The sequence below is a fragment of the Colletes gigas genome, unplaced genomic scaffold (assembly GCF_013123115.1).
Source record: "Colletes gigas isolate AHSC1104 unplaced genomic scaffold, ASM1312311v1 Colletes_gigas_Sc00002, whole genome shotgun sequence".
Classification (NCBI taxonomy): domain Eukaryota; kingdom Metazoa; phylum Arthropoda; class Insecta; order Hymenoptera; family Colletidae; genus Colletes; species Colletes gigas.
This window is the reverse complement of record NW_025106631.1, coordinates 4879259-4904450: the sequence shown is the minus strand read 5'-3', so window position 1 is coordinate 4904450 and position 25192 is coordinate 4879259. Positions and strand designations below refer to the sequence as shown.

General features: G+C 43.0%; 1 protein-coding gene across 4 annotated transcripts in view; it reads right to left on the bottom strand.

Annotated features, from left to right (window-relative positions):
• Positions 1 to 25192, bottom strand: part of LOC122398925 (protein FAM76A) — an 89951-nt gene that overhangs the window by 25879 nt on the left and 38880 nt on the right. For all 4 annotated transcript variants that reach the window (XR_006259231.1, XR_006259229.1, XR_006259230.1 and 1 more), the window contains one exon: positions 23576 to 23627. The gene's annotated coding sequence lies outside the window, so the exon portion shown is untranslated. The remainder of the gene's footprint in view (positions 1 to 23575; positions 23628 to 25192) is intronic.

Sequence of the window (25192 nt, the reverse complement as noted above, 5' to 3'; positions counted from 1 at the left end):
ACCCGAGGAGGGCTACAGGAAAGAAAGCTGTAACGTTGTTGTCGGCTAAATAAATTTACTCCCGGCGTCGTATTTTTTAATAGAATCGTCCGACGAGAAATGTTCCAAACAAAGGTAAGTCGATCCATCGAATAGTTTCGAAATATCTCGTAAATCCGACCACCATTTGCCCAACGAAATTACGATTCTCGCGGCGTTCCTTCGGCGTCGATGGATCGAAGAGGACTAATTACGAAACGAGTCGCTGAGTGCTACCACGAATTGTCCCTCGAGTATTCAATGGCGAAGGTCACGCTAGAGAGACCTTTCGTCGAGGACACGGTGACGAAATTGAATAGCTGGACGAAAGAATGTTTCGAGGATGGAGCCGTCCAGCGTTCAAGGACCTCCCAGATTATTAAACCTCGATTCCACGGGGGAACGAAACAGAATTTTTAAGTCGACCATGGATCCTCCTCACCCTGAAATATCCACGAAAATAGATGGAATTAGAATTTAAATGACAGACAATATCAATCTACCAGGAAATTTCTCCTGAAAATTCCCACAATCTTTCTGATCAATTTCTGTTGATTTTAGTAAATATATCGCAATGAAACTTTTTTCTGAAGTAGAGCTCATGGGTACCTAGAAAAAAGTACTAGACAACTTTTCCGTTGCGTGTCAAACAAATTGATTAAAAATGAAAAACGAATTCTTAAGAAAAATCGACAGGGGGGCTACTGCCTAAATATTTCGGCGAAAAAAAAAATTTCAAATCGTTCTAAAAAAATTATTTTTAGTTCCGGGGGTCGATTATAATCATTTTTTGTGAATAGACATACCCCCGAAATCCTACGCACTTTCCAGATAAAAATTCAGTAGCTAGAGAAATTTTTCGACGACAAAAAAATTTTCAAATCCTTCTAAAAAAATTATTATCGATTGTGGGGGTCAATTACAATCATTTCTGGTGAATAGACATACCCCCGAAATCTTACCCACTTTCTAGAGAAAAATTCGAGAAGGTGTGAAATTTTTCGACGAAATTAAAAATTTTCAAATCATTCTAGAAAAATTATTTTCGATTGCGGGGGTCAATTACAATCATTTCTGCTGAATAAACATACCCCCGAAATCTTACCCATTTTCTAAAAAAAAATTCAAGAAGGTGTGAAATTTTTCGACGAAATTAAAAAGTTTTAAATCATTCGAAAAAAATTATTTTTAGTTCTGAGGCTCGATCACAATCATTCTTGGTGAATACTCTGGCCAATCTCTGTTGATTTTTCCAACATCGTTTAACCATTTAGTTCTCCAACCTTTCTTTATTTTATTTGTGGTGATTTCTCTTGAATTCGATGAAACAATTCTGGAATTATTCTTTGAGGAAGAAAAATGGACGCGTCGATGGTTCAAGCACCTTTTTCGGTCTAAATCTCGAACGATTGCTCGAGAGATCGCGAATCTTTGATGCGACCACAGCGATCCGCCGCCCGTTCTTATCGCGTTCGAGAACATCGCCGACTGCGACCGTAATTACTCGTCGCGGGGAAACGAGACGCGTCTCCCCGATGTAGGTGAAGTAGGTTTTCCACCTAACGGCTCGGAATCAAGAGGAATACTTTCTTTCGCGGACCTCGTCCTTCCGTCTCGATACGCGAACCATCGAGAAATCCCCGGGAACAAAACCAACTGTCATTCCACGACGATCGTCGCTCGATCGGATCGAGGGGACAACGTCCATTTTCTAATATCTCCTCGCGGGTCCACGGCTGGAACGGAAACGTGGTCGAAGTTCGAACGATCGAGCTTCGACGTCGTTGGGAATTATCAAAATAAAAACGAAATCCCTCGAACCTATAATTATTCGCGCCGCTGTGTACACTGTGGGGAGAAAATAAAGGTCAGCCCCGGGTTAAGAATAATGCAGTACCACAAGTAGAGGGAATGTGGGTAGTATCGATTAATTTCTGCCTAGTTGCGAGCCTTACCAGGATCGACGAGAACGTCTGACCCAATACGGTCCACGGTTCCTTCCAGGTCTGACCTTTCCTGCTCCCTGCAATACATCCGACACGCCATCTTGGTTTCAATGGTCGATTAAAAAGAAAAGGAAGATTGAAAAATGTAGTAACTAAAGGGTTTTGTCCACAACCATGACTTTTGCACAGTCGATTTACCCGCGAACGCGAGCAAACACGTTTAGTATCCCACAAGTGTCTCTAAAAGACCCGATCACTTTCGAGCAATTTGTTAATGTAACGGTGGTCGGGTTTTCTAGAACGTGTTTGCTTACATTCGCAGGTTCTCGTCTGCGATCTTGAAATTGCCTTTCGTTGTTAAATACCAGGAAAAATATTTTTGCTGGATCGCATAAAAAATCTTTTTGTATCCTCACGAGTGAGGAGGAAGTTATCGTCACAGAAAATGGAGGTGAGTACCAAAGAATTCTAAATAAAATTTGGACTGTGTCCCTGAATTCAACCTTAAAATATCAGGCATATAAAATCGCAATACTCTCATCAAGGTGTTATCGAGAATCATCGATGTTATAATCTATCAGAAATTAAGTTTAGAAACAAAGAAATCGTTCGGTTATCAGCTACTGTTATAATTTTTGATTAATGGCGGCTAATTGGCGAGTTCGTACGTTCGACGAGCGACTGTAATTTCGTCCGGGGCGTCTAGCTAAGAGCGAAACGAGATTTCTCGCGAGCCGACCGATCCTGCCGCGATGTAGGTGAAGTTTCTAATGCGAAGTACCGGTGAAGACTCATCGCGGCGTCGTCGTCAGCGGGACAAAACCACCTCCAACGTCGCTGAAAGAAGTAAACTAGCGCATCCCGGTGCACCGTGCACGCAACCACGACGCAAGAGAGTATTTTCAGGGGTTAACGAACCCGCGGCGGACATCTCTCGCCGGCCGTGTCATACTTTGCGCTTCTCCGAGAGCCACGGATCACGAGTAGCCGGGGGGGAAATCGCCGGCTTTTTCACCCGATTCCGCGAACGTGATTTTAATTTCAGCGCCGTTCGAAAGTCGACGCTCCGACACCGCTCATTCGAATCGCCTTTTGTCCCCCCTGGTTTTGACCTTTTACTTTTCAGCGACCAGGTCTCCTACACAAAACAAACCTCCATCGATTCGGTGGATGTCAAGATTTTTGCGCTACACCACCTTTGAAATCCCTTGGATCAGACTCGATATGCTGACATTTGTGTATCTTCCTGATTGGAGGCTCTTGAGGGGTGGACCTTGATGCAACGAATCGAAATATCGATGCTTCATAACACGCAGAAAACGTACTTGGATCAACTCAAGAGGGAGGATTCGATGTAAAGATTAGGAATAATATTTTGGTCATAAGTCTATCACGTTTCTCTAAAAGAGTGTACTAAAGATGGCAGCTATACAGGATCCCCAACATCGATCACGATCGGTAGAAATAATTTTAGAAATGAGAAGGCACGTCATGTCTATATCTAAAAGTTTGTATCAAAGATGGCAGCTATTGAGAATCGCCAACATCGATCATATTCGTTGCAGATAATTTAGAAAATGGCATGGCACAAGGTGAATTAATACGTTGTTAAATAGTTGTAGGGTTCAATAAAGAAATACCACTGAAACAAGGTAACCGGAAATATCGACTTTGGACCGTAGTTTTCGAGCGTTTGGCGAGAATAAACGAGGATTGCCTCGCCACGGCGGCCGTCTATGACACAGATTGCAGAATGCACTTCCGGTAGAGGCCGCGAAACGCGGTATTGGCCTTCCGCCGTCTCGGCGAGCGGAAGCGTCGGCGCTTGAGGCGGGAGGCGCAAGGTGAAGGTAAAGGTAACGCCGTAACGTCGAAGGTACGCCGAGAAAAGTGGCGATTTAGCGTGATCACGGTGCCGCGGTACGCAGCTCGGTAACAACGAGCTAGCTAAGTAGTGCAAGCGTAAGAGTGCTCGATGCTAGAGGTCAGTAACCACTCGCGAACGCTCCGTTCCGTTCCGGTTACCCGCTCCGCGCTCTACGGCCGATCGCTCTCCTCCTCGAGAGGCTACAGTCGATGAATTTTTTCCTGCCTTCTTCCGAGAAACGAAATCTCACCGTTCCCAAACAACGTCCCGACGATTCATCGATCCTACCTTTTCGCGAGAAAAGCACTGCTACCCCCGAAAATTTCGATTAAAAAGAAAAATTTTAGGAATCTTCAAAAATATCGTCTTTGTCGCGAATTTTTCTATCGATTCGTTACTTCGAAGAGAATTCTACATCTGGAGTCTTGGAACTTTGAGAGAAGACTCTGGTTACGAGAGTGATGAACTAGACTTTTGCAAAATAACTTCGTGAACTTTCGATGGCCCGTCTTAATAAATATTTCAGGCGACTCGAGCCACCATCCGGCTATCCAAGAAGAGGTATTTTTACTATCGACACAATTGGCACAAGGCCCGCGGATAGAAAACGGACGAAACGAGTAGATTAAGTGTATCAACTATCCACGGGAATGAACCTCGAAAAAAGGATTTCGATGTTGTCCACAAGTTTTTTAATAACACATTGACACTCGTGTTTGCACTTGCATTATCTATTTCTTAATTCATTAATTATCTGTTTAAAATCTCCAGTCAACAATGTGATAATTTCTACTGAACTCTAATAAATAGAAGTTTGATTTCTAAGTCCGGTCTATCTATTTTGCATTTGCATCAACATCCAATCTGCTCATAATTTACAACTTCGAACGAAGATTGTGCCCCGCGATAACAGTCGTATCGAAGCCATTTTTGCGGCTCGGTATTACAGATTACGAGGACGCGAATATAGAACCAAGACTGTATTAATTTCCACTCGACCGCCGATTGTGTGTTGGCCTGCAATCGCGGTCTCGTGGATCGGTAGAGAATCTCGCGACAAAAATCGTCGCTGGACGTGACACGGTCGATCGATCCCGGCATCGTTTCAGCGCGCCGGTTTCCCGAGCGTACGCGATATTATGTAAAAGTGGCCGCATCCTATCGTTCTTCGTTATCGCCGGCGATTTCCTGTTCCAGACGTTGTATCCTTCTTTCTCGATTTCACGAGCGAGCGCGATCGAGGAAAATAAAATTCGTTCGGTGTTACTTTCGATCGACTTTCAAATTTACTATTTGCGTATGAACGGAAACGTCCGTATTTATTCGTCCAACGCCTCTTACGCAATGGATCCTCAGTCAATCGATTCAGTTTGGAAACTTTGTACAACCACGAAAGGCAAACGATACGAATTAAAAGTTCGAAAAGGAGTTTGACTAGGATTGAGTGTTTAAAGAATGTTTTCCACGAGAGAAATAACATATTTCGATGTTTTGTGAGCGATGGGCTCGTCGAGCTCCGCCCTCTTGGTCTTTCTAGGGTTGAATCTCGACGAATCGACGCGGCTGTTTGGACACGCGTATTTCGCGCCCGGAGATCCTGGAAACTTCGACGCCCGCACAGAACAGTTCGCGACGGACATACGCACGCTGCAAGGCAGTCATATATTTTCTTCTTGGTTTATTACAATTTCACCCCCAAGTAGGTCAATTCTAACCCCTTTATTCTATATCAGAACCAGGACAAATACAATCCTGTGTCGTCGATGTAACCGTAACCCTTTTTCCCTTTGTTAACTTCCAACGAAAATCGATCCACAATTTCTTTCATTTCTGTTTTTACTGTATTTTTTTCAAATCACCAACGTAGATTCTTCTTATCTCAATTCGTAAAGAATGTAATTGGAATTTAACAAAAGTGAAATTACACAAAAGAAGACACTTGGCTCAGGAAAACGCAAAGAATAGTAAATTTTGCCTCGAACAAGAAAAGAAATTAGCCAACCTGTGATTATAATCTGATCAAGTCAGATTGCTCGTCGAAAGAGCGTTGGCAACGAAGGTTTCAAACGATACGCGATTTGGGAATGAAGAAGAGCAAAGCTTCGAACGGGTAGCGATGTTCGTCGATAATTATCGTAGCGAGGAAAGGATCGCGCGAAATCGATCCGCGAGTTTTTCTATCGTCATCGACACCAGATTCCCCGTCGTTGCATCTCGGCCGTTAAGAACGAAGCCGAAGAAACACGAAAAGAAATCGAGCGCCGATAGCTCGGGTTTCCGAAGGTCAGTAACCAGGGAGAAGAAACACGGAAGAGTCCGGGGCCCAATAAAAACGCTTGGCCGATTAAAATTATATAATTACTCGCCACGATCGACGCCGAGGCTACTTCAAAACTCGGTTCTTTTTGCGTGACTCGATATCCCCCGTGACGCATTCCCTCCATTCAGAGTTCCCTGCTCGTCGAGCTCGAATTCTAGAATGGAATTTACTTGGGAATCGACCCTTGATCGCGTGGTCCTTGGAAAATTAAGAAATTATTTTCTTTTAATAAAATAAGAGCAGCTCGGAGTAACTAATGTCGAGACGAAGGTTTTGTTTGATAGATGAGGATAAATTTTGCAGTTTATAACGTAAACACGATTTAATTTGAATGGACTCGATGACCTTAGTCGCTGCTATCGCGATCAAAGGAAGGAGTAATTTTTCAGCCGCTGTCAAATGGGAGGTGGCAGCGTAATTAGTGATATCTGGGCCGGTATTTGACGCCGCGGTAAAACGGAAATATTATAAAATTTATTACAGGCCGAACGGATAGCAGAAAGTATCTCGAAATGATTGATGGACAAATAAATACGTACGGCAGAAAAATTACCGAAGATAATTATATACTACAACGAGATAATGCTGTGGGGCATATCGCAAACGTGGTAAAGTAGTACTTTTCTACCAAAAAAAAGGGAAAAAAATGTTCGAGTTTTTGGCCGGTCCTTAATATTATTGAGTCGGGGAAACCTTTTGCAGGAGCACCAAAATGGCAGCAAAAACATTTCTGTGCATTAAAACAATATATTTTAAATTACTGAGAAGAAATGATACGAGTCTCTTAAAATCTTTGTTTAAAAAAAGTTAATTCCACGAATAATCAAACCCGGAATATAGACTAAGAAAGAAATATTTCTGGAATCTCATTTTATAGAATATTCATTCGATCGAATAAAATTTAATATGATCGAACTGATTTATTAAATTTAAATTCTCTATTTTCGAACGTTTATTCAATTGGGTTTTATTCTATAATTTAAATTCGGTTTCTTATTTAATGTAGAACGATTAAATAAATCTTTAAATCGTTGCTCGAAATACGTGACTAGATAATAGTTTTGCTCGACCGTGGTTAAGGGTTAAAAAGCGAAACGCGAGAAAAATCGCGAGTGGCGAAGAAAACGTCAGCGGTATTTCGTTACCGTAGCAACGCAACGTCCGTTGGAAATTATCCTTCCGATACGTCCGGTTTACGGTAGAACCCGCGAAATAATTAACACGTTCAACGCTAGAGCGGTTCCTAGGGATCGTTGAACAAAATTCTCAACCGGTTGCTTCGAAATTTTATTCGTGAATCGCTACTAAGAAACCTTAGAGACATTTTATCTAACCATACGTAGCATCAATTTCATTCCTTGGTCATCCATTGGTGTAAATTTTCTCATTTTCTCAAACTAATTACTCAATCTTTGTTCAAAAAAAAAAAAAATTTCAAATCATTCTGGAAAAATTATTTTTAGTTGCGAGGGTCGATTACAATCATTTTTGGTCAGCAGACATACCCTCGAAATCGTAACCATTTCTGAGAAAAAAATTCCTTACCGAAAATATAATCTCAGGCTAGAAATGTCACTCCGAAATTTCGTCATGATCTTTAAAACGTCATAACTTTTGAACGGATTGGCGGATTTTAATGTTTCAAACGGCAAACAACGCGTATTTTAGCGAAGAATATGTAAAAATTCTAATAATATTGAAAAAATTGTTCCTTGACTCCGTAAAGTGAGAAAAACCCAATAAAAATGGTCCAATTTCCAAACACCCATAACTCCTGCAATAGTGAATATATTTGACTGAAACTTTTTTCTGAAGTAGAGCTCATGGGTACTTACAAGAACGTATTAGAAAACTTTTCTGTAGAATGTCAAACAAATTTATTAAAAATGGAAAACGAACTTTTAAGAAAAAACGACCAGGTAGATGCTGAATTTCTTCGCCGAAATTAAAAAATTTCAAATCGTTCTAAAAAAATTATTTTTGGTTGCAAGAGATAATGACAGTCATTTTTGGTGAATAGACATACCCTCGAATTTCTACGCGTTTTCGAAAAAAAAATTCCAGCAGGTGCCTTAATTTTTTGGTGAAAATAAAAGATTTCAAATCGTTTAAAAAAAATTATTTTTAGTTGCGGGGGTCAATTACAATCATTTTTGGTGAATACACATATCGTTGAAATCCTATGCAGTTTCGAGAAAAAAATTCAGTAACTAGAGAAATTTTTCGACGAAAATAAAAGTTTCAAATCATTCTAGAAAAATTATTTTTAGTTCCGGGGGTCAATTACAATTATTTTTGGTGAATAGACATACCCCCGAAATCCTACGCATTTTCGAGAAAAAAATTCGAAAATATAACGTGTGACAATGAATAATGATTCCCCTGAAATTGCATGCGTTTGTTTAAAACATCATAACTCCTGAACGGATTGGAGAATTTTAATGTTTCAAAAGGCAAACAAGGCGTATTTTAGCGAAGAATATTTAAAAATTCTAAGATTGTTGGAAAGAACCCCATAAAAATGGTCCTCAACACCATAAAAATGGTCCAATTCCGCGTTGTTATCACTTTATACGTAGGTATAGTCCAATTATCCAGCATTGTCCCAGTCCCGAGTATGCTAGATAATCAGAATCCAGTTGTAACATCCGTCAGACATCACTGTGAGTTCCTCAGGGCTAAATTTAATTTGAAGATTGATTCTTCGTTTATACAAAGGGTGAAAATAACAATCAAGAGCAAGAAAAGACAACATCCCCGGACAGAAAGGGTTCCCCAAGTCCCTGAGCGGTGAAAAACTGCAACCCCTGGAGGGGGAGTCTTCCAGTTCGGGTGGTGGATCGTTGTGCGTTCTGGTCAAGGGTCGGGAAGATGAACCGGGCACGGGCGATCGGCTCGTATTTTCGGAGGTCAGTAACCAGAGTCGAAGAAGACACGGTCGCGCGCTCCTGCGGGGTGGAGGGAGACGGAAGAAGCCCGGAGGCCTACGCGAGCGCGTGTACTCGCGCGGCGAGAAAAACAGAGAGAAAGAGCGGGAGCCCCGGGAGGACCGGTGGAAGGGAGGCGAAGAGGCCCGAGGGGCACGGAACGCAGGGAAGAGGAACGCTTCCATCGGGCGCAGGGAGGCAAGAAAAGGAGAGGAGAGAAGGCGGTAGCCTCCTGTGTGCAAGAGAACTCGAACCGAGCTCGAAAGGGGGTGGGGAAAGAGTACCGTTGCTTCTGTCGACGGGGGAATACTGAACCGAACCGAACCGAACGAAAACGTACCGGGTGGCTCGTCGGAGGGAACGAGAATCACGAAGGGAAGGAAGGAACGAGGAAAGAAGGCCCGGCCCCCCGAAGGAAGAAGGAAAACGACGCTCAAGGAGGACCGATCACGCTCGGTTCGCCGATGCTCGCGGCCAGAGGAGCCGCGAACGCGGACAGAGAGGGACCCACAGAGCGTAAGCGGCGTGGAAACAGGACGCGAACACCGGGCAAAAGAAACGGAGGAGAAAGAGAGACTTGGCCGAGCCGAGCGAAGGAGCCCAGCCGGCCTCCTCTTCTGCTTCCTCGCCCTCCACCAGTCCTCCCGGCGGACGCACACGAACCCGTCCCGCGCTCAAACGTGGGTTACGTTGGTGCGTGCACGCGCGCACAACACCGCGGCTCGTACACACAAGGAGACACCTAGACTCACCTTACCCGCCGTGCTCGTCAGTTCGAACCACGCGGCTTCGCACGGTGTACACGACCGTACGTCAAGGACGGAGCCAGCGACTACGCGAAACACCCGACACCGGAGCTCCCGAATCGCGACGCGGACCGATCATCCTCCAGAGACTGCTCTTACGCGCGCGAATCAAACCGGAGGATCGGAAGACGCGGCCAAGAATCCCCCGTGCGAACGAGTTAGTGACGGAGAACACACCCGGGGATCGGTAGGACCGACCAGGAGGCTACGGGGTCTTCGTATCCGGGACTCGTGGTGACCGACGTCCAGTGCCACGCGGAAGTTTCCCGTGTTCGAGTCGATGACATTCGGTTCTCGTTGTCGCCGCGAGTGATCGTTCCACGGACCGTAACCGGGACCGGAAGATATGTCAGTGACTTTGACTTGTGAACTTTGACAGTTCGTCGTGAACCAGGATTCACCCGGCGTCCAGGGGAACCGTACAAGGTGAGCGTTTCTTCGTTCGTCCTTACACTCGGTTAACCGTAAACGCGTCTCCGTTTTCTGGATCGGTCCGGAAAACAGCCGGTGACCTGACATAGTTTCGATAACAAACGACGCAAAACTCTTGGCCGTGGATCCCGTTCGATTCAAATTTCGCGGCGAGGAGTTTAACGAACCGCACCGCGGATAGCACTCGACGCGTAATCGCCGCCATAACAGCCGGGGAACGAAATAACGCGGAGGACGTTTGCTTCAAACGGTCGGGGGGCCCTTTGGTTCGCGCCTTACGTCACAGAACCGAGCTCTTCGGATACGGAAAGTGTTACTTCACGGTCGGTTCTTCGAGAGCCTTGGCCCTAACGGTACCGGGACCAAAGTCAAAGCCTGGAAAACGGGGAACGGTAAAACCCAACGACGCGATCTTTTCGTCCAAGATGCCAGCATGGCCGTGGAATCCTCTTAATTGAACCAAATTAAACGGTTTTTTGGGGGGACAGATCGTAGAGAAAGGTACCAAAGACACGAGTGAAATGGCCCCCCTCTAGATTCTCAAATATATTATCAGTTCAACATTGATGTTTATTTATTATATAACGAAAAGTACTTTGGTAGAACGACAATTCTCCGACGAAAGAAAATTTTCTTTCGAAAGTTATGACGTGTGCGATAAATGGGACAGTGGCACCTAGAAGAATCTAGAAACGAGCAGTGCTGTAAACAGCTACCAACAGTATTTTTTTTATATTGAAATGTAATTGGTTCGAATTAAATATATAATTGCAATTACCAGGCTTAATTCGGGACTTGGTTTCCGTGCTCTAGAAATCAAACTCGAATAAATTGCGATGAAATTTTTTCGAGGATCCTGTAAATGGGACAGTGGGGTACCTCGCGCGTTAAAGAAAGGATTCGACGGAAGACCGGCAAAATTCTGCATAAATTCGTCGGGTGCCATTTCGAGGAGAACGAGAGTCGCCTATAGAGATACACCGTTAAACGAGCGTATTTCCTAATATGACATAACCGTGAACCGTTGGCCCCCCTCTTTCTCTCCGTCTTCGCCGGGCCGTTCGAAAATCTTTCCAAGCAAGAGACGTCTCCATTTTTTCTTTTTCTTTTACCTGTAACCTTTCCCTGCGAAGGGGAAGACACGAATCTCGACGAAGGATCTCCCCAGGACGGAGAAAATTGTCTTTGGGGGATCTGTCGAGAGTAAAGTGTTTCGTTAATTGGGGGAATGGACGTCGGGGAACGAAGCGCGTAAGGTTTTCGATTTTGAGAATGGCACGCCGTGGGAGAGGATAATGACGCCTGCAGGTGCCTACTAATGTGACATAACGGGATCCGCAGACCGCGGTTCGTAGCCACGGTCATTGCGAACTCGCGTGTATGTAATCATTTCGGGGTGGGGGACGGGGGCGGTCGATTTATTGGAACGGTCGTTGCACTTTTCAAACGGGCCACTCGCCCGATGGGGTCGGTACGTTTCCGCGGTCGCGAAAGACGAGGATCGAGGCGACCGGATCGTCTTCCTCCACGACCATCGTTCGATTTTTGCGCCCGTGCCCTTGATTCGAGCGTCAACGTCTTGGAAATCCTCCCCCCTTTTCGAACGTAACCAAAATCTCCCCTCTGCTCTGAGCGATTTAACGGGGATCACGATCGAGCGTTAAAATTTTAGCAAAAATAGGATCCTAGAAATAATTTTCAAGCGAAAGTGTGCGTTCAACGAGCTTCAATTTAGAACACACAATTTACGATGTCCGTCTCTTTTTAACACCGAAAAGTTCCCGGGAAGCGTTTCGATTTGTCGCGAAACTTTCCTCCCCCCGAAGAACTTCGGAACCGACTTATATTCGATTACTTGCTCTTTCGTTGAACATTGTTCGCGTTACGGTAACCGCGTTATCAATGGAGCGGGAGAAACTTGGAAAGAAAATCGCCTCGAAAGTTTTCCGCGGGGGTACCGTCGCCTGAATTTGAAAAGCGTCGCGGGGATTTTCGAGTTCCTCGATTCCTGGCGTAATCCAATTAGCAAGAGGCAGAAGTAGCGTCGCTTTCTCCGGTGTTTGGAAAAAAAAAAAAGAATCAAGGGTGGTCGATGACCGTGTCGTTCGTAGGCCTAGCCTAGATTCGTACGCCGCGGGCGAGCGGCGAGGCTGAAAGTACCGTAGCGCCATTTTCCATGCAAAAATTGCGCCTGTCCTGCGATTCCGCGATAATACATACGCCGAACCGTAAAGTATTACGCGCTACCGTAACGATGACCGTCCGGTACATATACACGGTGTTCGGTTTCACGCGATCTACTACCTCTTATTAATTACCGAGCCCCGACAAAACGCCATTTTTCTTTTTTTAAATACAAACTTATTCTTCATTTGTTTGACTACGATTTTTAAATTTCTATATTTGCTTACGGTAGACTTTTATTTCCTTTGTGCCCCTAAGAAGAAATTATCACCCTTTCGATGATGAAAAAAGAATTAATAGGAAAAAAATTTTATAGAAGTTTAGTAAGAGTTTTGTCCACGTTCTAGGAATATGGTATGAAGTTGGCTAAAAATATCGAAACATCCAGGAAGAATATTTTTTTTTAAGTAACTGTGCAATGGGAACAAAGAATGAAACGCGACCAAAAACTAATAACGGTGTTTTCGAAACGTGGCTAAAACAGAACGTAATAGAGATCTCTGGAACTAGGCGCCTAATTTGAAATTAATGAGAGAAAATTTCTTACTTGACAGAACATTGTTAATGGTACCATAACTGTTCAAAAGAATAAAAATACGAGTCTGGAAAAAGATGTGTGACTTAATAAATTATAAATGGTGATGGTTTAAAAAAAAGTCTAGCGATCGAATTCGAGAAACGGGCATCCAAGTTAATTAAGTTAGGCTTACGAAGCATTATTTCGGGTTTAACATCCATTTTCACTGGAGAAACCGGTAACAGACGTTTCCAGCGTGCGCGAATATTTTACTATCGAACAAATCGCCAGTGAAATAAGCCTGTCCCTCATTTTCCGTCACGCGTAGACTAGACTCCGAAGTATAACACGGTACCATAACCTCAATTACGCGACTACGCGGTGAGACGGGCTGGAAGTATTGTAGGGAGAAAGAAAGACCAGTCCTGGAAGAAATTGCGAGTCGTATTGGGTCAGACGTTTTAGTCAGGCTTCGTAACGCTTGTGACTCGGCAAAAAGAAGCCCGGCCGATGGTGGCCCGGGGAAACTTTCCCGGTGTTAGTTTTGCACATCAAATTTCCTCGCTTTTAACGGTCGAAACTACCAATTAAATCCAACGCGTTCGAGCCACTTTTCAACTTGGAATTCGCTTCCGTTCGTATGAGTTCGCCTGGGCAAATCGAACTTGACGCCATCTATGTTGATGTCGACTCGTCGATTCTATGGAATATGCAGAAAATACTTTTGCCCTAAAATGGAGGCCAAACTTCTCTCAGACTTTTTTAAAATTTGATAAATTCGATGGGGGCACATAGAAGTCGTACCAAGTTTCTTTAGTTTCTGATAAATAACTAAAATACGTAACCACAGAATTTTTTGACAAATTTAATAGTATGGATGGTCTATGTATGGGGGTTGAAATTTCCCTGCTGTAACCACTAACGGACAGGAAAGTCTCCACATTCTCCTTAACCCTGCAATAATATAGTTTTCGAAGCTAAATTATACTCGTTCAAAGCCTTCTAACTTCTACGAGACACAGCTAAACTACAGGAAAATCACAAACACACAGATTTCGGAAACAAAGAGAAAACGAGAACCATTTGGGCCGAATTAAAAATGTCCTACTACCCAATTTAATAATACAGCCAAGATTTCCCCGAAATTAAGTAACCTATGCTTTCTCTCAAGATACAAAGAGTATCAAAGTTTCATTCGATTCGGAGAAAAATGGTGGAAGTTACAAGAGAATCACAAACCCACAGATTTCTGAGCGCGAATAACATCGAAATGGTCGTAACGTGGAGTCCAGGAGTATCGGTTGGTGACAGTTTCGCGGTGTTATCGTCAAACAGACGGATCCATTGCGATCGTGGTCATTATTTTTAATCGTGGCAGTCGTTATTATTATCGAGAAGGCGCGCAGGACCGGTTAAAAGCGAGCTGCGCTCGCGTGGATGCGCCCCGCTATATAAAGGCCATTATACTCACTTCCTCATTCTCACTTACCCTGTTCAACCTGCAGGAATTCGACGCGATAAAGTTCGCGGCAACGGCGCGTAAATCTTCCATAAAAATATCATAAAATTCCTGGTTCGCCAGATTCCAAGGTCAATCGAAGCGGCAGGGGGGAGGAGCGGAGAAAGAAGAGGCGGTGGAAAGATAAATAAACACGCTCGCGGTTCCGCGGGAAACGCCATTAACACGAGACACGTAGCAGTTTATATTCAACGGGTACGTGTTCATTCTGTGGCGTTTTATCGTTCCTTCGGGAGATTGCAGTCCGAAGAACCGAGATACTAACCCGTAGGGGTAGAGAAAAATTATCGTAACTTTCTGACCGTGCTCGGTGCACCGAAAAAGCCTCGAGTATCGCGGGTCCCGAAGAGCCGCGTATCACGTACCGGGTGGCTCGCGACGAACGCGCTCCGTGGACACTCGAAACGTGAATGGCGAACGCGCGCGAGCGCAAGGGGCCGCGAGAGTCTAGTTCGAGGAGCCAATAACCGTCCTACATCGACGCTCTATCATCGACGAAATGTACTATTGCGTTTCGTTCCCGGCGTCGCGATCTAGAACGTTCCGGGCTGCCCCGGACGAGCCGACGTTGCAGTTAACCGATTTCCACGCTTGGAATTTTTTTGATCGAATTTTGAACCGTGCGATATTCTTGGGTGGATAAACATTTAAATGACAACATAACCTACGAAATAGAGAAATGAAAGGAAACTGCTGAATCTCTTTAACCATCCATCGAGCACCCTAATCGACACCTGAAACATTCATGCAGCACGATCGCTAATGCCTCCCCAGTAATGGTGCTCGTTGTAGAGCTTCGATCTATTTAAAATTTTACGCTGCAAACGCGACGAGTACCTACGTCCATAGTTGCTATTATAGTTATGTACAGTAATCGGTGTTCATGAATGATCGTCGATAGACGGTACGTAGAAAGTTCTTTGTTATTAGACACCGATTTCGCGTTACGGAAATGTTTTCAACCCTTCGTTGGAGGACGTTCTCGTTGACACTGTTCGAGACAGGGTTAAATGATTCTTCGAAGGAGTTTCTCACCCTCGGGGGTTGATTTCTCGCGGACAAAGGGCTCGCGATTGAGGGGGGGGGGAAACTAAATAAACGTGGCCAGAAATGAGTCGAGTTCGATGATCACGTGGAGAAGGCCGAAGTATCACGAGGAACGGCGAGGCACGCAGCGTCACATACCGGGTGTATCGCGCAGAAGCACGACCGAGGTGAAGGAAGGAGAAGGCTCGAGCTTGCACGTATATAGGAGGCTCGCGAGCCGAGTCGAGCCGAGCACCAGGAGTCAATGACCGTTCTACATTGACGCGTTGCGCCGGCCCGAGTGCCGGCTGAGTTGAGTAAAGTCACGGCCAGCCATCAGCCGTGAGATTCCCTCCCTTCGCTTCACTTCGCTTCGCTATAGCCTTGCTCTACCTGACGACGGCCACGAGCCATCCTAGAGTACGATCAAACGGCCCGCCGGGTCCATTTTTACCAATCACACGACGTAAAATTTTTTAATACGCCACTATCGTTCGCGACAAAACTTTTTGGGGGTTGAAACGACGTGGGTAGTCAAAATTGTGGTCGGTTATAGGAATGATTGAAAAATAGGGGTGGGTAGTAATAGTGTATAGTCACAGTATTTTTGTTATTCAAAAATAAGACAAGTGTGGAGAACACAATTATTATTCTTTTAATTCCACCACCCTTGGTGTGGGTACTTGGAAAATTTATTACGAGGTTAAAATTTTTTATGAAGAAGAAATAAATTACAACGTCAATCTTCTCGATTATCCGTGAATTTTTTTAAATTCTATCGAGATCTCAACCCTCGAGTGTGCAAGATCGAAGATCGCACCCTCGATCGCGCTATTTATTTTTTTAAGCATTTTCGAACCTCCGGAGGGTGGTTTTAGGAAGCTTTTTCTACGACTCTCCCGATGAAGGGTAGTCTATTCTCTAAATATGAAATACAAAATTATAAAATCAGCTTTCGAGATCTATTTACATACACGGAGTTTAAAAAACGAAGGGGGGCAGAAAATTTGCAAAATATTTGGTATTTGATGTTGATCGATGTCGAGGTACAGGGTCGAAAACGTCCAAAAATGAAGAAGTCGAACGGTCGCGTGATCTCCGCGACCAATGGGCGAAATCGAAAGAGCGTAAACCAGGAAGCCTCTCGCGAGGAAGGTGTTCGAGCAACGCTCGAGCAACGCGTTTGTTTGGAACTCGATTTTACCGATTTCCTGCTGTCGTTTCCCCCCCTGTTCGTCGTGGCTAAATTTAGAGTCGGGGCCATTACTCTCACCGCGGTAATAAAAGCGCTTTACTGTCGTTCGTGCCGTCGAAGAAGAGGTACACTTACCTAGAAAAGACAACCCGCGGAATTTCCATTTTCTCAAGTACCCGCGAAGGAACGGCTTCGAATGAGCGGCGACGGGCCTGCGGAACGATCGTGCCGATTTGCAATGCAAAACGGTCACGCGGTCGGCTTCTAATTTCGTCTTGACACCGTGAACGATTTTCAGCCCGGTAGCCATCTTTCTTTTCCATTTCTTACGCGCCGCGACCTCGAGGAACGTTTTCCCGATCGAGATCGAACCTCGATCTAGTCCTCGACACTTATTTTTTAACTTCTGTTTTCAATATCACCTTTCATTATCACCCAAAAGAAGCATCGAAATGACAGTAACATACTTTTTAGTCTGCGTGATTTTGTTCGTTAAAAAATGTTTGATAATCCTGGTACAATGTATATTTATATTAGGAATAATACTTTTGTAAGATTTACAAGAAATTTTACCCTAATCTTAATTCCACAGGGTCGTGACTTTGGGTTGAAAAAGAAGCATCGAAATGATAGTAACATACTTTTTAATCTGCGTAATTTTGTTCATTAAAAAATGTTTGATAATCCTGGTACAATATATATTTATATTACGAATAGTCCTTTTGTAAGATTTACAAGATATTTCACCCTAATCTTAATTCCACAGGGTCGTGACTTTGGGTTGCAAGAGAAGAATCGAATCGATGTTGAGAATAATACTTTTGTAGGATTTGGAAGAAAGTTAAATAGCACATTTCCTGGTGTTTCATATAGTTATCGAAATCTTGGAAAAAATAACAACACTTTACGTTTTTTCTTAACCTAGTTATTGCGTAGCGCTCTAACTATTTAGGTTTTATTTGCGTTGTTTGCGTATGTTCCGGGCCGCTTCCATTCCAATTGGATCGAGTTTAAATTCATAAAGCAAAACAGATCGAATTTTCACTTCCGTAGATCGTACGTTTAGCACGTTTTGGATCTCGTGAAACACTCGATTAGCTCTAATGGGGACCATCGTATCGCGGTTGAACAAATTACGACGATCTTGATACGCGACTGTGCGTTAAATAATTAAATTTTCAATTCGTACGGTTCGACGAAAATTCTCCCGATTTCGGAGCCAAAGTCGCATCCTGGTGGAATTAGGGTTAAAAAAATGCTCATAGAAAACGACTCAGGTGCCTCATTTGTACGCTCGACCACATTAATTCGTTCCCGTTTCATGGGAAAGTCACTAGGCGTTCGACAACTCCAAGCATTTCGCGAACGAGAAGGGGAAATAGAGAACCTCGACTCTAGTAACTTTCCTCGAAGCGGAAACGAATTTGTACGGATGGTTGTACATATAGGAAGTTGTCATAAATAAAGTGCCACTGTTTATATCTATGGTAACGTGAATTTTGCCCAAATACTAGTACTTTTAACGAAGTTTAAAGTTTGTTAGTTCACACAGAACTTGGTTCGACAAACTATTATTGAACAGACAAGAAACGAGTCATAAATATAAACGAAAATTAATTGGACGTCAATGTACGTTGAAACCATTGGATTAGAAAGTAAAACATACTTATATACAACGAAAGTTCAAGATAACTGTAAACAGATAGGTTTGGATCAAGATGTGGACTCGATGCTAATTTTTGTATAATTCCTCCTCAAAGTTATAATAATTAATATCGTTTCTTACTGTAAACCATATTATCCCCGTACTATTTTCTTAATAATTGCCATAAGTTCAAGTTAATATACGCTACAATTGATTCTAAATAACTTATTTAAAAAATCGAAAATTCAACGACTGATGGACGAAGATGGGGAAAATTTGATTCGAAGAGTAAACGATCGATCGTTTAACCAACCAACGCGTATCGATTTATACGCGTTCGATCGAATCCGTTCGTAGGGAAATTCCTCGTTCAGTGATTGAAATTTTCATTTTTATTCGACGAGTAACGGGCCAACGGTTGTTTTATCAGTTATTAGTTATTCGAGGCTCGTATCCGGGGAAGAATTTCGTCCCGGGGATTGGTCTTCTGGATCGTAGCGAGTTAAGTTGGTAATATGCGGCGGTCGGGAGCGAGCGAGCGCGCTCGTTCGTTATATAAGGTGAAAGGGCGACTGACATTGACATTGAGGTTCGTGCTATTCAATGCGGAAACGGACAAACTCCGTTATTTAATCTCTTTCACAACGATTACGAGGGAACGCTTTATCGGCCGGAGGTATCGACCGGAAGCGCAAATGCGCGTTACGTGTTCCGTCGAACGAACCCGACTAGAATTCTTCTTATTGCCGCGCGCGCAAACAGATATCATTGTTTTCCTCCGCGATACTCCTTGCAACTTAAAAAAAAAAAAAATCATTTCCAACCCCACGAAACGTTTACCATCCCTTGTACGACGCTTCTGCAACGCTATTTAATGGCTCCCATGTATATGTTCACTGTAATCGCCAAAATAAAATAACAGCTTCATCGTTCGTTTTCTTAGAGAAGAATATTTTAATATTCAATATGCAAAAATAGAGAATTTAACTAATATTGTTTACGCTACTTTTAACGTGTGTACTCGATAAATTTAATATAGAAAAATATTTTTCTTTTACTATTTAAGGAAGGGACTATTGTAGAGAAAGATGTATTGAACGAATAATGTACGATTGCCCTTTGTGTACTCACGTGAGAAAATGGAGAATTACTTTATAAAATCTAAAAAATATTACTAATAGACTAATATTGTTAACTCTATTTTTAACGTATGTATTCGACAAATCTAACATAGAAAAATATTTTTCTTTTACTATTTAAGGAAGGGATTATTGTAGAGGAAGATATCTTGGACGAATAATGTACAATTTATGTACCCACGTGAGAGAATGGAGAAAAAATTGGAGAATTACTTTATAAAAATCTAAAAAAAAATTACTAATAGACTAATATCGTTAACACTATTTTTAACTATTTATCTCTATTTATTCTAAAAATATTTTTCTTTTACTATTGAAGGAAGGGACAATTGTAGAGGAAGATATCTTGAACGAGTAATGTGCGATTTGTGTACTAACGTGAGAGAATGGAGAAGAAATTGGAGAATGACTTTATAAAAATCTAAAAAAATATTACTAATAGACTAATATCGTTAACACTATGCTTAACGTGTGTATTCGACAAATCTAATATAGAAAAATATTTTTCTGTTACTATTTGAGGAAGGGACTATTGTAGAGGAAGATATCTTGAACGAGTAATGTGCGATTTGTGTACTCACATGAAAAAATGGAGAATTACTTTATAAAATCTAAAAAACATTACTAATAGACTAATATCGTTAACACTATCTTTAACTATTTAACTCTATTTATTATAAAAATATTATTGTTTTACTATTTAAGGATGTTGAGTGAGGGACTATTGTAGAGGAAAATATCTTGAACGAATAATGTGCGATTTGTGTACTAACGTGAGAGAATGGAGATGAAATTGGAGAATGACTTTATAAAAATCTAAAAAAATATTACTAATAGACTAATATCGTTAACACTATGTTTAACGTGTGTATTCGACAAATCTAATATAGAAAAATATTTTTCTTTTACTATCTGAGGAAGGGACTACTGTAGAGGAAGATATCTTGAACGAGTAGTGTGCGATTTGTGTACTCACGTGAGAGAATGGAGAAGAAATTGGCGTTAATGCTGGAAGATAGTTGTTCGCGATATTTTCAGCGAAGTTGGTGTTTGGGGAGGGAGTGGTGCGACCGAGGTTTCTTCCGTTAAATTGGAACGCCGTGTTTCCGTGACCCTTTGAAAAGTAGGAGCCCCCGAACGAGATATAGGAGGGTGCCTGACCTGCCTTACGCCACGCAGCCGAGCACAATGCCCGAATAACCGACGCTCTTATCTGGCTACGACAATTATTTCCCCCACCGGCGTGGCCCAGGTCGGCGCTCGTGACGCGTACTAGCCGTTTATCAGAGTCGTCGCGGAAATCCTGAATTTTTAAAATTCCCGCCCCCGACTTTACCCGACGATCTTTTTCTCCGGGATTAAACAGACCTCCTTAAATTTATTACGCCATTCGTACTGGCTCCCAGACTTCCCTGCATCTATTTAAACGTATTTCGAGAATGCAATCATTCTCTTTTCGATGGAAAGATTCACGCTGTACTGGCGTTTTCAATTTTTTGGCAGCCGTCGATCAAACGTCGAAGTTTATTTATTATTATACCCGTCCAATTCCGACGAAATTATTTTCCCATCGGAAAATTAAATATCGATTTTCGTGCGCTCGAATATTTAACGCGCTCCAAAGTGCAATTTACGGTTACAATTTCCGAAGAACGACATCATACGTGTACTTTTTAATTAGCTTCCAATAATTCGCATAAATGTATGTCGTATTACTGCGTTAACATCGTCAGGCAAATTTCTTTGATTACTAAAATTATTTTTCCACGATGCAAGTCGTTAACGCGGGCATGCGTTGCTCGATTTGGAGAAATCATGCGATTCGGAGTTAATTTGGGTGAAAAAATTTATGTCTCCCGTAAATCTCGAACGATTTTACCCGCGGACCTCGATTTTCACTTCGCCTGTGTGTCTTACTATTTTCGCCGATAAGATTTTCTGGAAAAGCGCGAAGCTTGTCTCTTGATCTCGTTCTTTGTGCTCCACGGCGACGCGATAACGCGGTAAACGAGTACTGGTGTCGGCGTAAATGGAACAAGGACCCGTTTCATCTGTGAAATGGGTTACGTGGACAAAAGGTGGGGCGAAACGAGCTCGGTTACGAGGGGGGGGACATTTTCGAAACCGTACGAGCCGTCTTCCGGAATCGTCGAAACGCAAACTGATTGTCCATTCGTTTGCTTTTTGCCGCGTGAAATTCGCAGCGTGTAAAACCGTCGATCCGGAGTTTAAAAAACGAATATTCGACACATTCCTTTCCGCTGTCGTTCAGTTTGAAAAATATGGAGAATTCCACTGGGGGGGGGCCTTCTTGGCTCCGTTTCGGTTTCATCGAGGGTTAATCTATCGGGGACACGATTTTTTGTTCGTAGTAAAATAGCATATCGATTCGTTGGTCTATCCAGGCTGCAAACTCGCTTTTTGCACGTCGGGCTAAGATTATTGGAATGCGGGCGTCGAGGAGCACGATTCGAACAAGGACACAGATACGGAGCCCATTTTGTAATAGGAAGTGCGGGTCGCCGCGGGTTCGAGCAATTACAAAATAGGTTTGCCATAAACCTGAGTCCCCAAGGTCGACGACCGACGAGCAAACCGGAAATTTTCTTTCCGATCGCAGGAAAAAATGGCTACCTTTGTTAACCCTTTGCACTCCGAATTGTATTTGAATTTTGTTACCGGCAGCTTCCGACACTTCCAAGTGTTTTATTTGAAATTTACGTCGACTAAAAAGCAGGGTAAATTTAAACAAATTCAATGAAATATCTGTTTTACTTACGCTATTGTTGTATTTTGTTGGACTCGAAAAAATGTCGAGTCACATTCGACATAGGAGTGCAAAGGGTTGATAATAAGTAAAAAGATGTATCAAAAATATAGAATATTTTTCATACGAGAACTTTGTTTTGGAAAGAATCGATATTGAAAATTACACGGGGAAAATCAATAGAGATTGGCGATCAGCGCGAGTGGAAACGGCGAGCGATGGGCAGACAGGTAAATCCGATTTGTAGAATATTTAACGCGTTGGTCGGCGGTGAAAAATACATTTTTACGTTGAAACAGGAATGCAGAAACGAGTCTTAAAAATCTTTGTAAATCGAATGAGCCGAGCATGTGAACGCTTCTAATTAATTAATGCAATTAAATTACTGAATTAGTCTCTCACACGCCACGCAACTAAAATTAGACACGCACTCATAATTATGCGGCAATGAAAAGCAGCTCGAAATTCATAATCTAAGAATGTAGGTAATTTTATGAAATACTGTCTTTTAATACTCGTGCATGATAGGAGGCAGTCGAAAACTATCGTATTGTTGTATTTGAAGTATACAATAAGTGGACTACGAATAAACTCTTTTGAGTTTTCATATTAATTAAATAAATAGTCCCGGTAATTTTGAAAAATTCATCAACAATGTCTGTGCCCTATAGTTGATATATTGCTTTGAAAATCCGCGAAAGTGAGATGTTTCGAGCAGAGAAATTCCTCCCACCGGTTCCTTTAGAATTTGTTTTTTTTCAATTCTTGGAAAGCTGGCGATCGTAGCGCAAAACTGTCTTGAACAGAGCCCCGAGACCGCGAGCTCAAAGTGTGCTATTACAAAATGGGTTATGCAGCGCGCGAAGAGAGTCAAGTTCAATAACCGACGAGAATGGAAACCTGCGACCTAGCACAAATTCATTTCACTCGTGTCCGTAAAAATCTCTACGGTTTCATTCTCTGCTCTAGCAACTTCTCCGCTAGCGTGCGGCGTTCGTTAAATAGAATAACGTCGGGAGGGAGAAAAAAACATAGACGAAATTAATTCCACGGTTTTCAAGGTTCTCCAGGAACTCCGGATTCCTCGAACGCTCGACTCCGATCCTCAGTTCGATCGTCGAACTGTGTCGCGACTGTTTCCCTAACGAAAAAAAATGAATCATTTCGTCGACTGTGATAATTCCTACATAGAAAGCTCTGATATTGTACAAAGTGCACTAAATATTGAACCATGGATCGTGTAAAAATATATATTTCTGATACTCACGTGTTCATCTCGCGATGGAGTCACGATTGCTGTTCGGTGTTTTCTCTTTGGTCTGAAAGTAGAGTTTCGAGCATTAATTTTTATTTTGGGTTTATGTAATAATTTTGAACAAAATAGAATATTTGAAGTTTTGAGATATGCAAGATCGTTCGTAATTTCTAGTTTTCGCTATTTTTTTGAGAAATTTGAAGTGAATCCGTTGCGTTGGAGATGTTGGAATAGCGAGGTCGGTAGAATGGGAATCGAGAGGCCGGTGGTCGATTTCGGGGAAGGGTACCGGTGCGCCGGTTCGAAGTGTGCTATTACAAAATGGGTTATGCAGCGCGCGAAGAGAGTCGGGTTCAACAACCGACGGGAACGGTGAACCGAGGCGCGCAGGCCGGTAGCGAAAATGATATAGCGGTCGTCCGTGACTCCGCGGCGTGCCGGCGTACGCAGAGGAGGTCCTCGGCCGAGAACAGAAGGAACGGAAAGGAAAGAGAGGGAACCATCGCCGCGAACCAGCCGGTCGACCTCCACCACTGCCGTACTCTGCCGATCACGTGTCCCCATTGAAAGCGGCCGTCCACGTACGGCCAGACGTCGACTAGAACCACTCGAGAGCGGCGTTCCACCACGGCCGACCGGATACCCTCCGTTTCCACTTGTACTTTTGCGAGACGCTCGGTTTTAACGGAACACACGATACTAATCTAACCACTTCCCTACGACCAACGCTGCCCGCCATCATTTTATACCTACTCCGACGCTTACACCACCTTCACTGCCTTGACGGTCATCGGTGACCGGCAACTTTGCATGACATTCAAAATTGTTTATTACGAAAGGAGGCGTATAGAATGGTCATTCAACCCCTCTGACTAACTCTATCACAATTAGTGTATAGCTACTCTAACGTGATATGTTCACTGGCATGGTGGTCACCGGTGACCGGCAGCTTTCAACGTGATTCAAAATTGTTTATTACGAAAGGAGGCGTATAGAATGGTCATTCAACCCCTCTGACGATCTTTGCCCAAATTATTTTATACCTACTTCGATACTAGCACGATCACTGCCATGGCGGTCACCGGTGACCGGCAGCTTTCAACGTGAATAAAAATTGTTTATTACGAAACAAGGCATATTTGATATCAATTTAACCCCTCTGATCAACTCTATCACAATTATTGTATAGCTACTCTAACTTGACATGTTCACTGGCATGGTGGTCACCGGTGACCGGCAGCTTTCAAGTTGATTCAAAGTTGTTTTTCACGAAACAAGGCATGTTTGATATCAATTTAACCTCCCTGACCAACTCTATCACAATTATTTTATAGCTACTCTAATATAACACGCTCACTGCCATGGTGGTCACCGGTGACCGGCAGCTTTCAACGTGATTAAAAATTGTTTTTCACGAAACAAGGCGTCTGGAATAGTAATTCAACCCCTCTGACGATCTTTGTCCCGATTATTTTATACCTGCTCCGATGCTAGCATATTCACTGCCATGGCGGTTTGGACGTGCTTCAAAATTCTTTATCAGGAAAGAAGGCATATATGACATTAATTTAACCCCTCTGACCAACTCTATCACCATTATTTTATAGCTACTCTGATATAACACGCTCA